Below are 15583 nucleotides of genomic sequence, written 5' to 3'. Positions count from 1 at the left end.
GGATAATGTATCCTCTTATACTAAGTTGCTAGATATACCAGATTCCCAGAGCTACCAGATGGAAATGTAGTTTACATTCCCCAGATGAATCAATTCTTTGATGAATCAAGTCATGAGCTGGTATGCAATTATTAACCTAGCTGTGCGTGGGCGCATAGCAAGGGTTACTGTAGTCTGTCAGTGTGTGCCTGCGCTGTTACCTGTGCAAATGGCTTTGAACTGCTTTAACTCGGCAAATACGGCACTGGTAGCCACCAAACTATAGTGGAGGGTAGCAAAACAACTGCACTTCTTAAGGATACTGCCAAAAGGAGCGTCAAATAAACAAAAAACTTTAAAAGTTTGAAAAACATTTGAAAAATAGTACAGCTTTCAGTGAAGACTCGAGAATTCAATAAAAACCTCCTGCATACAGCTTATGACATTTTCCCAACTTTTAAAAATGAGAAATTTTGCAAAATACTTCTTTGGAAAGTTATGACAGTTTTACTAACTTTTGGCAGTTGTCTTTGTCGATACATTAAGCGGGAACTAAAATACTAGCACCATAGCTGTCATTGGAGAATCACTAACTTTTACTAAGAAGTTTGAAAGTATTGGACCTTTTTTCAATTAGAAATGCAAAGTGTCCATAGACTTGTGCTAAAAGTGCACAGCTTTTCTTTTCTTTTTTTTTTTTTTTAAAGACCGCAGCGAAGTTAAGCACTTTAGTACATTTCATTGCCCAAGTACCAGCTGTGAATATTATTAACATAAACAGCTGTACTACTTAACAAAACCCAAAAAGAGACACTTACTTAAAAATAGCCATAAAATATTAATGCCTCATCATTTTTTGTTGTGGTTCAAAAGATATGGCAATATCAAATATTTATCATGATAGTACACTTTATATTGTCAGGAATCAAGATGTATGTAGAATTTTTTATAGTTATCAGTAGACGTAGCATAGATCAGTGGATTACTACAGTATAGTAGGTACTTAGGAGGAGAGAGATAACATTGATGAATTGACCTTAAATAGATTTAGGTGAACAACTTCCCTCTACTATCACATCCTTGGCTATAATATTGGAGGATAAATTATCCACTATATTGTATATGGTATACTACATTATTATAAAAAGACCAAACTCATTGACTGTATAACTAACTCAGTGTAAACACTAACATACTATTTAACAATCAATTTGTACTTCACACAGGTAGATGACTATGGAATGTACTATTCATGTAAATTACTCATTGTATAATTTGTTCACATGTTGTACTATCACATAACAACAAATTATAATAGTATTAGCAATTTACATTCCAAGTAATCCACATTCCATAGTAATCCACTATTAAATGTAGAGTACAAATAAATATTGATATTATAATATATATATATACTAATATATATATATATATTAAACATCTAATCTGTGTTTAAGGTTATTGTTCAGCCATAAAATTAAGTGTTTTCTGTAATTTATTGTTATCAATTGTATCATTATGAATCAGTGAGTACTGTTTGCAAATATCCATTGTTCATTGATTGATTGCTTCTAAGAAAAAAATCAACTATCTGGGTTTGGATACTAAAGCATAGCTTGTCTTGAAGGTATTTTGTCTGGTCAATAGAACTAACCTTGTTTACTACCTGGAAACAAAAACACAGTGCACAATTTTTTCATGCTGGAAATTACTCTATTATAAAATTAAAACTTTATATCACATGCTAGTACTCCTTTAATTGGCACTTTTATACCAGCATTATAATGCATAATAAATAATTTTCTTTTAAAGTGCTGGGAATAGAGAGAAGGATTGTATATATTATATAGTATAGATCTGTATACTGTTCACCTGTGAGTTTGTTTAAAATAAGGTACAAATATTGTAACTATGGAATGTATAATGTCCTCAAATTAATTATTAAGTGATTTGTTCAAAATCCTTGATATTAATATATTGGATTAAATTCATTAAGTGATATATAATGTGTTCACATGTATATATATATATATATATATATAAGTAAATATATATGGTTCTACTCATAGTACTCCACTGTGGTAAGACAAATTCAAATTAAAATTATGAACACATGCATAAATCTATATATTCATTTAAAATTCCATAGTTGTTTATTTATGCTTGCAAGCTATAAATACTTTGTCTTAAATGTAACTTGCTGATAACAGTAGGTTGCCAGGATTTTTTCTCTCTATTTCCAGCACTGTACTGAAGATCTTGATTACTGATATGATGATAAACTACTTTTTCATAATAAAATTGGTAGGGTTACCTCAATAGATATTGAAGCAATAATGCATAGATATATAAGTACCAATATATAGAATGGCACTGTGTCATAGACTAAATCATAGAAGTATATTTTGTGCATGATGTTTAACTAAAATATTTATATTAACTATTATAGAATGTACTGTTCATGTCAATGTTACTTGGTCAAGTGACTGGTGCAACCTACTATGTCATACCAACAAATGGTAATCAAAGGTGTCCTACTGATCAAGAGTGTCATACCCTCTCTTACTATATCAACAACATCACCTTACCTTCCAATGTAGCTCTACTTTTTTTGAATGGGGAACATGTTTTAAATGAATATGAAGTTCTTCAGATAAAAGGTCTTCATTATGTGGGATTGTTTGGAGAAGGTCAGTGGGTACAAGGTTTTCATTGGTCAGTTATGCAATCAAGTGTTGTTATTAAATGTACTTATAACACAACACTTGCTATTAATGTGTCTTCTACTACTGTCATACAAATTAGAGGCCTAACCTTTGCAAATTGCAATGGGGGTATTTTCATTACTACAGTTTCAGAAACTTATTTTACTAATTTGTCTGTACAAAATAGCAGTAAATTTGGTTTAAGGATTTACAATACTACTACTGTTACTATAGACAGTTGTTCTTTCAGTCATAATGGAGCTAATGTAATCTTGAATTTAGTTAAAGTTGTCAGTATCAGTTACTCTAACTTCACATTTGGATGTTGTTATAATTATTCCAATGGACTTTCTATTCAAACTAATGATACCAGTACCTCATCAAGTATAAATGTAGCAGTCAAAATAATTGGTTGTCTTGTTTATTCAAATACTGGTAATACAGTTGGTGGAGCTAATGTGTACAATCATGTTTAGAGGAAGTCATACTCTCATTATAGAAAACACCATATTTCAAAATAACAAAGGAAACAAAGGTAGTGGAGGTCTGGCTGTAGACATAGCAGTTCAAGGTCCCTCAGACATTTTAATCAGTAGAGTAAGATTTTTGTATAACAAATGTACTGGGGCAGCAGGCAGTGGAGGAGCATCGTTTTTTGTACAAAGTGGATCTCGGATTACTCTAATATAGAAAATACAACTTTCATAAAAAACTACCAAAACGGTTTACATCTTTCTCTACAAGGAGAAGGCTTATTAAAAGCTACTATTAATAATTCAATATTTTCTTTTAACTTTGGGGCTGGAGGATTAGTTGGAGGAGCATTCATATACATAATTAGTTATTACTCCTTTATTGATGGCAATCTCTATATATACATAATACTAAATTTGATAGTAATACTGAAGTTGCACTGAGTATTAATGGTATAGTTATTTTAACAATGACAGATGTTTATATCACAAAAACAATTAGCATAAATGATTTACAACCATTGGCAAGTCAAAATATGAAAGGAGCTTTACAATTGATTTGTTTTGGTGGCGATGAATTAGTAACACTCTCAAATATTCATGTAATTAATAATAACATGACAGGTCTTTGGGTAGAAGGATGTCAAGTCTACATTACGGTTTAAATCAAGTATCATAGCTAACAACAAATCACCTGGTAATGGTGGTGGTATATATGCTAAAAGAAACTCTGTTTTATATTCTGGTGTTCCTGTTTACCTTATTAATAACACAGCTACACAGTATGGTGGTGCCTTTTATTCTACTGCAAATCTAGTAGCAACTTACATTGAGAGATTATTATTTTATCTAACTGTTTGCACTTTCCATAATTTTTTTTCCAATATTCTCAGATAATTATGCCCAAATTGCTGGAAATGATATCTATGGTGGATATTACTATGATGAAGTTAATCTACCATATTTTAATGATGTTGTTGAATGCAATTATCATAATTTACAAAGTAGTACTTGTTTGTCAAAAACCTGTCGTCATCATCAATATCATCAGCTCCATTAGGTGCTTGCATTTGTATTAATAATTCTTATATAGACTGTAATCAAAGAGTACTTTACAAGGAAGTCTATCCTGGCCAGGCTATAACACTCTCTCTTGTAACAGTTGGGATGTGTGGAGGTATAAAGTCCTGGATCAATAGTAACAAAGGGTACAAGTGTTAATCTTAAACTAGATGAGGCTGATCAAACAACTGATACTCATTGTAAAAACTTTGCATATCAAGTAAAAGCCAATACTACTACTACTGAAGGAAAAATTACAATTCAAACTAGTGGATCACTTCAGTTGAATGGATCAATACTGACTATCAACATTAGATTACTACCTTGCCCTCTTGGTCTTGTATTAGACAAATTATTAGGAATATGTGTATGTGATGACATCATCAATGCTGTTAAACCACAATGTAATGTATCTTGGATGCCATACCCTATTAAAAGATCTGGAAATAACTGGTTATCATATAATAACAAGTATAATTGCATTATTGCACATACTAACTGTCCATTTTGATTATTGTAACACTTCTCTCATTTCTTTAAATCTTAATAACACTGACCTTCAATGCACTCACAACAGGTCAGGATATCTTTGTGGACAATGTAAAACAGGACTTAGTGTAGTGATAGGATCTAATGAATGTTCAAAATGTAACAATACTAGTTTGTTCTTCCTAGTACCATTTGCTTTAGCTGGTATTTTATTGACAATCTTACTTTTAAAACTAAATATGACAGTCTCATCAGGGACTATTAATGGACTACTATTTTATGCTAACATTGTAAAACTGGATAATGCTGTGCTGTTACTTACAGGTAGCATACCTGTACTAACACAGTATATAGCTTGGATGAATCTTGATCTTGGAATTTCAACATGTTTTTTTAATGGATTTAATGGATACTGGAAAACATGGCTACAATTTGCATTTCCACTTTACCTTTGGCTACTAGTTGGAGGTATCATCATTGGATGTCGCTACTCTGGAAGGTTATCTAGATTCTGTGGAAATAATGCAGTACCTACTTTAGCTACAATTATTCTTATGTCTTATACTAAGGCACTTAACACATAACTAAAATTTTGATGATGAGTAAACTCAAATGTGACAAAAAGGAATGGAATGTCTGGAGTGTTGATGGTAACATTGACTACCTTACTGGCAAACATATACCACTTTTTTGTGTGTCACTATTGTTTCTCTTTATTGGAATAATATACACAGGATTAATATTTTCAAGTCAATGGTTACAACGTTACAGCAGTAAGTGTTGTCGGAGTTCCAGAGATCCAGTAATCAAACTTAAACCATTTATTGATGCTTATGTTGGTCCTTTAAAAGATCAATACCGATACTGGGCAGGACTTCTTCTAATAGCTCGTGTTATTTTAATCACTGTTTTCTCTTTTACTACAGGTGAAAAGGTGAAACTAAACAATTATGTCATAGTGATAATTGTAGGAATTCTACTAATAGTTGGTAATGGTGTGTACAGAGAAAACAAATTAACAATACTGGACCAATTTCATTTAGTTAACTTAGGATCACTGAGTCTTATTAATGCTTTATCTGATCATTTACAGCTGTCAATATTTTCAACTGTCTATACAGTGTCAGTAAGTATGTCACTAGTTGTGTTTGTAGGTACAATCCTTACTCATATCCATATCTTAATTGATAAGAGGTGGGGTTGTAAGTTTCCTCATTTTTCTAACAAATATCAAGTACTTAATCAAGAGGAGTCACAATCATCAGAAGGTGAAGAAATGCATTCTCCTGCTCATGTCATTAACAGAAGAGAACCGTTAATTTTTTTTGACTTTGAGATTAATGAACCATCTTAACACACTGTCACAATAACCAGCATTATCATTTTTTACTAACTTCACATTTTCTATACATTTACATCATTCATATAATTTACTTTATCTTCTTTGTTGTCACTGATTTTGTATTTGTTTTGATTTGAACACTAGAAAATCTAATTTTATAAATTCCACCTTTTTTAGAATAAGATCTTTTTAGAAACATTGAAAAGCTAAAAGTAGGCATGTCAGGTAATATTGTAAAGAAGGATGAGTCAGTCTACTGTAGACATAACAATGAAGACTAAAACAAAATGTCATGTGTTTTGAGAAATTCATTCAGGCAAGGTGTCTTGGCATAAATAATATGCTGTGTCTACAGTCCCAGTAGAAAACGAAACACATCGATTTGAACTAGTATTATACTTAAGACCTTACATCACAGCTGAATCATAATCAGTAACAGTTTTACACAGGGTCAGAATAATAAAGCAGGTCAGGCAATGCAATATTTTGGGTCAATGTGGTCATGGTATGGCAACTACTTTGCTATAAGTACAATGACTTGTGTATTTAGTATTTATTACTTCAATACAAATCTCTTAACTTAACTATTGAATGTTGTAATACATGTCATTTATAGCCTTAAATGATTTCTATTAGCTATAGTTAGAACTAGTTTTGCCCTCTGCTCTCTGTGACACCATGGAAATTATATATTCCCTAAACATTTCCATGAGAAAAATCTTTGTGGAAATACAAAATTCCATTTCAATTTCCATATTTTCAATTTTGAAATTTTGGCAAGTTCTTTTCATCAGGAAACATCAGATTTCTGAACAAAATTCCATAGAAAAATGCACAAGTTTCTCATACAGTTTGCGTCTGGAAATACAATTGAGTGACAATATAAAGTACTATTACATAATCGTGAGCATTTATTGCACAAATTCTGAAATTTAACTGACTTCCAAGTTAACTATTAAGACATTGACTTCACATAGTCATAAGTTGCAAATGTATTTAGAAAAATAGTTCTGAGGAATTTAATCAATTAATAAATTTTTGGCAGGGACAACTTTCTCGGACACTTTGTAATGAGACTCAAACAAAAAAACGAAAATAAGTGATATTAGAGTGAAGTTCTATTTTAAAACTTACAATGTCCACAGAAAAGTGTGATCGAGTAAGACAAAAGTCACTATCACCTATATACATAATCACGTCCTCAATAAAATTTTGTGGGTTTTTTTATGGCGGGCTGAGTGTTAGAGTTTTTCCTTGTTCTCAGACTCTATAGCTTTGCTTCTGTGTCAAAAACAAAACATTCTATGGTTACAAAAGTGACAGTAATCCCATCATCTCCTGGGAGGTAAAGTAGTAGTCATTTATTTACTGATGATGAAAGCGTCTTCAGGAATCACTATCTTGATGGTTAAAAGAAGTCAATTGTGAAGAAAGGACTCAAGTAGCGATCAAATCTAAAATTTTGATGAATCATAGATCGAAGTGGAACATCTACAATTAAGCATAAGCATTAAATACAATTCGATCAGCTTTCAACCAGACTGCCCGTCTGAAGCTCCTAGTTATGGCTGTCAAACTAGTACCAGGACTGAAAATGATGATTTAATAACAAGTAGTATGTTGCTAAGTATAAATAAAATGTATTTAAAAGCCTATTCATCTCACCTGATATTTTTACATAATTACTTAGGAATATATATATTTAATTAACGACTTTCATAATATAATCTGATTAGTTATTTTCCTTGCTACATTTAATTATATATATATATATATATATATATATACATTAGTTTGTTCATAGAATTAATTAAGAAGCATAACTTAAGTTCATACTTCATGTTCAATAAGTTAGAAATAACTATATATAATACTTATATAGAGCTTTCGACAAAATTATTGAAAGAGTTAGAATACAATTGTGAAACAATTAAGAAGATAGATGGAAGAATCTTTACAGGAAATTAAAAGACATCAAGAAAGAGATTCTGATCCTAATAAACATTTTTTTTAAATTGTCAATCCTACAACAGAACTTAGGGTTAGTTGTTTCATTTATACTTGATACATCAATTTTGGAATACTGTTGTTAAAGTGTACAAGTCTATTGAAGGGTGTGATGATTTTGATGATAATAATCTGTGAGACATTAAATTGTAAATATTATCTGTAAAGTTAATGTTATAGATTTTGTTAATTTATAGCAAATTACTAAAGTGTAAACGCAATCAGACAACACTAAAAAAGATCATAGAGGTAAAAGGATTACTACCGAAGCCTTTGACAGCAGCAATTTTGAGTGAGTTCTTAAAAGTAGTATTTCTCTGATTAATGACTTATTGTAAATAGTAGCTGCTCAAGTGTACTTCACTAGTCTGCAGTTTGATATAAATTGAGCAACACAGATACTTACACCATAAAAGAAGGAAAGAGATTAGATTGTTACAGGTAATAGTTTGCTCATGTTATTATTGTTACGGTCATTATCACATCATCAGAAGCCATCATAGCATAAGAGTGCTCTTAAAAGAATAAACTCTATAACTCCATATGATAAAAGCAACTAGCTCTTGTATCTTGTCCCAGAACTGATTAGTTCAGAAGATAATGAAACTGAGCTAGACAATGGAAAAGCTTCAAAAAATTATTAGAGTCAGACTGTTGCCTTGGAGGAGTGAGGTGACATCATTTTTATGAGTATGAATTAAATGAACTAAAGTGAGACTTGTTATCATTGATACAGTTACCTTCAGGTTTATATTTATATATCACTTATCACAAAACCATGATCATATTTATTTACCTATTATTATTGTATTCTATAATGTTCACTTTTTATTTCAGTAATTGAAATCTTTGAAAGTTGATAAATCCAATAAATTTACTTTTTGTATACATGAAATATAAAGTTATAGAAATACTATTGAATCTTCAAATTTCATCATAAGTTTCCATTATATGGAATTATGCTGTGTACAAATATTTCCAATCATAAGAAATCTCTAAGTTTCCTTGTAAAAGAAACACATATAAAACTTGATGAAAATATGACATTTCTATACAGAATTCCATAATAGGAATTACTTTTTTTATTAAGGAGGGAGCATATCCTTCTTCTAAACTAATTTTTAAATTAGAAATATTATAGAATTAAATTGAAAGGTAACACTTTGTCTGACCTGTACATGACCTAATAAACCACCTTCATTACCATATCTTCTATTTAATGCAAATGATAATCTGCTATTGAAAATGATTCTTCTTGATGCAAGTAAACTTCAACCCAATTATCTCTTCACTGTAGCACAATATAAACACAACTTTCATTTTTCCATACATTTGTAAGTAATGAAGTGTACAGTCTACTGTCTCAGGCAAACATTTATTAATGCATCTGGTAAGGATTACTCTGTGTGAAGGAGAGGTTTGAATCACTTTTAGCTTTGATGTTATGTCATCTAAAACATCATTAGTCAGGAGATAAATTTAGAGGAGATATAGATAGTAATGACTGGCAGGCACACTGGAATGTGTCATTCACCTTTATAGCTTACTCACACCAGTGTTCTTTGTCTTTTCCTATTTTTAGAGAATCTAGTCTTGTGTCATTGCCACCTCTCTCTGCATTGGTATCAGTTGGACTCATTCTTTCTCTATTACAGTTGAAAAGGCTCATTCAGGCCAGTTCATGAAGATAAAGGAACTGGTATATTTTATTTCCTGTGTAGTGAGTCTTCACTTAATTATTGAATTTTGCATGAATGTCAATTTATTGCCTTAAATCAATGTCTATTAGCTATAATTAGAACACATTTTGCGCTTTGCTGCACATCTTCTTCTGGGCCTAAATTACAAAATAGAATTAAATGAAAGGTAAAGATTTCACCTGACCTATACATGACCTAATAATGAACCTTAGCACAATCATAAACCATCTTTACTCTAAATATTTCCAGGCAATCATTAAGACAAAAAAAGAACATGCAAAGTTTTATTGTCTACTAATTTTTACATGTAGTATTTATATTTTGCTTTAAAACTTTCATATATAACAAGTTTACTGTGGTCAAAGTCAAGGTTCAGCATGGTGTGAGATAGATTTTTTTTAGATTTGGTTGCTTTAGCAAATGTACATTTAATCATTGTTAAGATTTTAATCATGCATTACTTCTAGAGGAGGTCAATTCCAAGTATAGGTCAAGTTTAAGATATTAAGTCAGGTGGACACAATCACATTGGTACTACAATGTGTAGGGATATGATATCAATTGGACTACCTTCTGTTATTGGGGAGTAATGGTACAAAAGAATGTGTTGTATGTCTATTTACTGCTATACCACCCCTGATCATCTTCATTTCCAGACAAACTCAAAAGTACAGCAACTTCTGATCATTTGCGTCCTCATTGAGATTCAATCTTTTGAATACGGACTACCACTAAAATATTAGAGTGGTTGTGTGACTTATTTGAGAGTGGTCCATCATAAAATTGCATAGAACAAATACTCTCAATCATTCCAGGAGACTTGTCTGATACTGCAAAAATCATTAAACCAGGGTATATGTTCTCTAGAGCAACTATTAAGCCTGTTAAGGCAACTAGTGGATCTAATCACTCTATATGTTGAATGCAGGATGAAGGCAACCTAATGATGGTTCTGTTTCCTAATAGACTTCAATGGCAATTCCCTTCTGTATTCCATGTCTATTCATATAAATCTGGTGAACTATGGTTTTAGAGCTTTTTGACTACTAATGTAATTTCCCTCTTCAGTGGCCCCTTGATGGCCCAATGGCAGCATTACTGTTAAAGAACTGGTGTCTATTGCAGTAGCAGCGACCATATGAGAAATGAAATTATGTTTGGCTTTAATTGCAGCAACATGCAACAATCTCTTAGTTGTTTAAGATCTGGATAGAAACATGTAATAATGCATTTTTTTACATACCTATTTTGTTACCATATCCTTGCACGTATCTGTACTCCTCAGAGCATGCACCTGGTTAATAAATTTGGCAGCAAGTGCTTTATCAAGAAAATTTTAGATTTGTTACTTCTATCATTCCACATACTCAAGAACTGTAGTCCCAAGAAACATTGGACCTATACAAAAACTGGTAGAAGTAGATGTATTTGCACCATCCACTAACAAGCTCCAATCATTCAAGACATCATGACTATTAGGATTCTGCAAATTATTCAACATGCAAACTATACATTATGTGAACTTCATGCTTTATAGTCATCTTCACAATTGATTAAATAAGTTTTTCAAATTACTAATTCATAGTCTTAGCTACAATCTGATATCTATAATTTCTAAGGGTCTTCCTTATCACGTCCTGGTCATTAAAACCTCATTTTAAAAATGTGCTGTGAAAGAGTTCTAACATTAATCACAGAGGTAATAAACAGCATATGATAATGAAAGTCTTTCAAAACAATGAACACCCTTTTTGTCCCTGTTTTATGAGTCTAAGACAAATAGATTGGAATATGAGATAAAGAGACAACAACTGCAGATGTTAATGAAGAATTTATTACTTTCACACAATGGTTCAAACCTGGTGGGTCTTCTTCAATGTGCAACAAAAAGTTGACAAAAAGAGCTATTTAGAGGAGGAGTGTAGCTTGAAGACTGTAGGTCAAAACACAACTCTAGACAGATCCTACATATACCCCACTGAAACTCTGTGATTTCACTGATATCAATTTAACTCGAAACAATTTCACCTTTAATGGTGAAAACGTCTTACAATACAAGAAACTGCCATGGGCACAAGAATGGCGCCATCATATGCCAATACGTCTATTGGAGGGATATGGAGGATACATTTCCTAAGTCACAGAAAGTCAAGAGAAGATATTGGTGGCTATATAGATGACATTTTACATCTATGGAGACAAAGAGAAGCAAAACTTGTTTATTCATTAATAGTTTAACCAGTTTTCTCCTACTATCAGGTGACAGCAAACTGGTCCGATACAAGGGCTAATTTCCTGTCTCCTCTAATTACTCATGTGGACATTAGACAACCCGTTGCAAAACCTTTTCATTGTTTTAAGGGTTCACCAGTTCACCATTAAAACTACTGGTGAAACATATATATCAGTTTCCTGCCTCTTCAAATCATCCAATTTAATGTACCTTTTTATTGGTAGTCTATGTTGATTTGCAATATGTCAGAGAGACAGAGAACCTTTACACATTAAATGAATGGCCATCATTCTAACATTAAACGTAAGAATGAAGAAAGACCCATTTTAACTAACCAAACCATTCTCTAGACCAATTTTAACGTATTGATTATTGACTACATTAAAATGCATAATACAACTCTATGAAAAGTGAAGGAGAGTAAATAGATTCCTTAAATCATACCATCCTATTGAAATCAACCTAAGATTGATTGACTATAACGAAAAGACATTTTCGGATATTTCTAATCATCCTGATAAAAATTCTATTTTCTACTTTTTTTATTATTTTTTGCTAGCCTTTTTTTGCTTCAATCCATTTTAATTTTAACTTAAATTATACTCTTTTTCAACACTTATCGTTTTTTTTTTTTTTTTTTTTATTCATCTTATCTGTTATTTTCTGTACCAATAACTTACTGTTACTATGTTTACACTAAATAGTTTGTTTATTTTTTGCCTCAGCTACACTCCTCCTACAAATAGCTTCTTTTTGTGTACTTTTTGTCATAAACTGAGAAAGACCAATTGGAGTTGAAATGTTGTGTGAAGAGATTGGAATTGAATGTTCCTTATTACCTATGTAGAGTGTTGTTTCTCTATTTTTTTTTTATTCCAACATCACTCACAAAGGCCAAGGCAGCCAAGACATATATTAACCCTGATATTCTGAGTGGTTTGTATAGAGTTTAGTGTGGGTAGAAAGAAGGCAATAGATTTACACTATTTATCTTTGAGGATGGCAGCCCCTCTTTTGAGATACCAACCTCCTTATAGTGCTCCATCAAGATCTTATTCATTTAGGATCCATCAGTACATCACAGTTTTTGATTAGTGTGGCAGCAATGAAAGCCAAGGCTAAGGTAAATGATTTTCTTACAAACATAGGCAAGACAGAAATCTTTCATGCATTGACATCCATAGTCACAGAAAAAAATAAATTGAATACATTCATTGTTTTTTATTGTTGAAATGTATCGGTTTTTTGTGTAACTACTATTGAAAATATACCAACAGAAATGTACCATGTATTTTTTTTAGGTGTCATATATATATACATGATATATTACATATTTTGTACAACAATTGTAACATTGTTGTAATATACACATTATTAATACCATTGTCATTTATAAAAACAATGTACATATTACAATTCTTTTTACAACAATTGTAACATTGTTGTAATATTACATTATTAATACAATTGTTTGTTTATACAATGTATATATTACAATCCATTTGTCATGATTGTAAAATTATCTTAAATATTTCATCCATAATATCACTGTCTTTTATACCATTGTATTAATGTTGTAAATTTCACATTTTGTAATTAATTATATAAAACAAAAATCCAACAGTTTATATACATGAATATATGACTATAATATAATATTGTAAAAAAAACTTTGGAAATGACAACAATTTATGTAATATAACTCATATTTCACATATAATAACTGTACTTAAAAATTGACAGCATCCACTGTGGTTAATTTAGGTGTGTGGTCAAACAGTGAAAAATAGTATTTTGAGTGATTTCTAAGAGGAAAAGAGGAAATTGGTGAAACAGTTGAATATATACAACAATGATTACTTAGTATTCTCTTTACCAGTAGGTCTACTCACTCATTAATGGTTATTATTATATTAGATCTCAAAACTCTTTTCAGCTAACTAATTCAACTCTATGACCCAGTGTGTGTCATTAAACCTACTATGAGAGAAAAGGAGAGGAGATTATAATCATGTTAAAGGAGCTTTGTAACAAGTATATTATAACAATGAAGAGAGTCCAGAGAGAAGTCAATCTCTGTAAGATTGTTCTCTAATGGTATTGAATGATCTCTATTTAAGAGAAAAAGGAAAGTGTTGAAACAGTCGAATATATAAGTCATGCTTTTGCAGTAATACTCATTGATTATGGTGTATGTAAGAATATTAGATCTCTTAACCCTTTTTTAGCTAACTAATCCAACTCTATGACCCAGTGTGACTGGTTGTTATGATTATAGTAAATATATGATGTTTGACATACATGTTGAATAGTTGAAATAATATACGACCGTTAAATGCAATAGAAGGTACATATATCTTAACATTTGTTACCTTAACTGGTAACAGAATACAATGTGTGTCTTTCACCATTTTGATCTAATCTTGTAATACATTCAAAAGGCTGGTTCAACAAGATATAAAGCCAGAATTCGCTCTAACAAACGCTCTAGGCAGAAGGAGGATGCCATGAATCTTCAAAACGAAAGACTCCATTACAACGTTCTAAGGAGCTTTTGCAAGAAAAAGAAGCCTCAACATTACCCAGCATTACCCATTGATGATCATGGTTTTGGTCTACATAAATCCTCTGCATTCCTAAAATAATACATGGTACATTTTTGTTGGTATATTTACATATTTTGTACAACAATTGTTGCTACATGGATCTCCTCAAGTTGTATTAAAATAAAGACAATTAAAATAGAAGAATTACTATACAAGATATCATTTATTCTTTACCTTTGAGTTTGTATTATTAACTGTTACTCATCTCATTGTTTGAGGTCGTTCAGGACTAAGGAAATATAATTTAATCTGGGTGATCACATGATTATCACATGACTCCAGTAACTATTGGACTGACCTTTGATCCTAGTTTTGTTGTAACTCACTAATATTAGGTTGACTATCACTACCTATATATATTGTATATATATTGGTGTGTTTACTGACTATTAAAATGTCATCTACTACTTGAAATATAGAAGGGAACAAAGTTCATTAGTGATTGTAATATTAGGGGTATCCTCAAGACACTCCATAATAGATTGTAGTCCCACTGCAAATCTTCCTCACTATAACCAGTCACAGCAGAGCGGATATTTTCTTTAGCTTAAAACCTTTCTCAGATCTACGATGACACAGCCCCAGTTAATGCTGATGTGTGTTCACAGAGATTTAACTGAATCAATGGACTTTACCTGATATTGCAAAGGTTTTGTCAGTGTAAACAACAGAAGGTTTAATTTTGGTTGTTTTTGAAATACTTCACAAACTGAACAATGTTAAAATGTTACAAAATTGTTCCTACGACTATGTTCTTTACTTCGTCCGTTAAACACAGTCATAGTTACCGTTAATGAGATTCATAAACCGACAGGTTGCGCCCCACAAGAGCATGAAGACAAAATCTGCAGTACATATAAAAGGAAATGAAAACAACCTTGGATAGGTTGTGTTGTGGGCCAGCGTTCTGCAATGCGTCAGACCTCTGAGATGGTGACCGCATACTCTACGGAGTATCCGAAAGGCCGACTAGGATAGGGCTGGTAG

Source organism: Gigantopelta aegis, unplaced genomic scaffold (genome assembly GCF_016097555.1).
Source record: "Gigantopelta aegis isolate Gae_Host unplaced genomic scaffold, Gae_host_genome ctg2841_pilon_pilon, whole genome shotgun sequence".
NCBI lineage: Eukaryota > Metazoa > Mollusca > Gastropoda > Neomphalida > Peltospiridae > Gigantopelta > Gigantopelta aegis.
Note: the sequence above shows the minus strand (reverse complement) of the source record.